Raw genomic sequence first — 2033 nt, 5'->3', positions numbered from 1 at the left:
GCATGCATTCATTCATGTGTCTTAGTGATCTTCAAGATGTTCTTGATGATTTCTTACTTTGATCTTTGAATTCTCTTGACTTGAGTGTTTGTGTGTCTCATATGCATTCTCATTAGTGTCAGCAGTATACAAACTGCTAAGTTTGGTGTCTTGCATGCATTGTTATTTGATTCTTGTTGCATTTTGATTTTTCCTTATTATTAAAAAATCCAAAAATATTTTAATTTGTGTCTTCTCAAGTCAATAATACAGAGAACTGAAGATTCAGAACATGCTGCAGAGGAATTATACAGAAAAAGCTGGGCGTTCACAACGCCCAGTAAAGAAGGACAGACTGGCGTTTAAACGCCAGCCAGGGTACCTGGCTGGGCGTTTAACGCCCAAAGAGGTATAGTTTTGGGCGTTAAACGCCAGAATGTGCACCATTCTGGGCGTTTAACGCCAGGATGGCTAAAGGGGGAAGATTTTGTTTTCAAATCAAATTTTTTTTCAAGTTTTCAAAATTTTTTCACAATCAAATCTTTTTCAAATCAATTTTTCAATCAAATCTTTTTCAAAATCAATTTCTTTCCATTTTCAAAGATACTTGCTACCAATTAATAATTTGATTCAACATTTCAAGTATGTTGCCTTTTCTGTTGAGAGAGGTTTAATGTTTGAATCATATCTTTTCTTGTTAGTCAAGTTTTTAATTTTCAAAATCAAATCTTTTTTAAAATGTTTTTCAAATCACATCTTCTCAATCACATCTTTTTAAAACTAATCATATTTTCTTAACCACATCTTTTTCAAAATAGTTTTCAATCAAATCTTTTTGATTTCTAATTTTAAAATCTTTTTCAAAAATCACTTGATTTTTTTTTTCTACTTTCATTTTCGAAAATTAAGTAATGTTTTTCAAAAATATTTTCAAAATTTTTCACTTAATTTTCGAAAATCACTTCCCTTCTTCTCACATCCTTCTATTTATGGACTAACACTATTCCTCAATGCAAAATTCGAACTCCATCTCCTTTGACAAGTTCGAATTTTCTACTTCTGTCTTCTACTCTTCTTTTCCTCTGACACTTCAAGGAATCTCCATACTGTGACATAGAGGATTCCACATTTCTTGTTCCCTTCTCTCTCATATGAGCAGGAGCAAAGACAAAAACATTCTTGTTGAGGCTGATCCTGAACCTGAAAGGACTTTGAAGAGAAAGCTAAGAGAAGCCAAAGCACAACTCTCTTTAGAGGACCTGACCGAATTCTTCAAAGAAGAAGAACACATGGCAGCCGAAAACAACAATGCCAACAATGCAAGGAAGGTGCTGGGTGACTTTACTGCACCTACTCCCGACTTCTATGGGAGAAGCATCTCAATCCCTGCCATTGGAGCAAACAACTTTGAGCTTAAGCCTCAATTAGTTTCTCTAATGCAACAGAATTGCAAGTTCCATGGACTTCCATTGGAAGATCCTCATCAGTTCTTAGCTGAGTTCTTGCAAATCTGTGACACTGTCAAGACTAATGGGGTTGACCCTGAGGTCTACAGACTTATGCTATTCCCTTTTTCTGTAAGAGACAGAGCTAGAACATGGTTGGACTATCAACCTAAAGAAAGCCTGGACTCTTGGGAAAAGCTAGTCAATGCCTTCTTGGCAAAGTTCTTTCCACCTCAAAAATTGAGTAAGCTTAGAGTGGAAGTCCAAACCTTCAGACAGAAGGAAGGAGAATCCCTCTATGAAGCTTGGGAAAGATACAAACAATTAATCAGAAAGTGTCCTTCTGATATGCTTTCTGAATGGAGCATCATAGGTATTTTCTATGATGGTCTCTCTGAACTATCCAAGATGTCTTTGGATAGCTCTGCAGGAGGATCTCTTCATCTGAAGAAGACGCCTACTGAAGCTCAAGAACTAATTGAAATGGTTGCAAATAACCAATTCATGTACACTTCTGAGAGAAATCCTGTGAACAATGGGGCTAGTCAGAAGAAAGGAGTTCTTGAGATTGACACTCTGAATGCCATATTGGCACAGAACAAAATATTG

The 2033-nt window shown here is 36.2% G+C and overlaps 1 non-coding gene across 1 annotated transcript; it reads right to left on the bottom strand.

Moving 5' to 3' along the window:
• Positions 1-1670: 1670 nt before the first annotated feature.
• On the bottom strand, positions 1671-1778 carry LOC112704494 (small nucleolar RNA R71). Its single transcript, XR_003155118.1, has one exon. It is a non-coding gene; the product is annotated as a small nucleolar RNA R71 (small nucleolar RNA).
• Between the last annotated feature and the right edge of the window lie 255 nt (positions 1779-2033).

The sequence above is a fragment of the Arachis hypogaea genome, chromosome 7 (assembly GCF_003086295.3).
Source record: "Arachis hypogaea cultivar Tifrunner chromosome 7, arahy.Tifrunner.gnm2.J5K5, whole genome shotgun sequence".
Classification (NCBI taxonomy): Eukaryota; Viridiplantae; Streptophyta; class Magnoliopsida; order Fabales; family Fabaceae; genus Arachis; species Arachis hypogaea.
The sequence above is the reverse complement of the archived record's forward strand: the minus strand, read 5'-3'. Positions and strand labels throughout refer to the sequence as shown.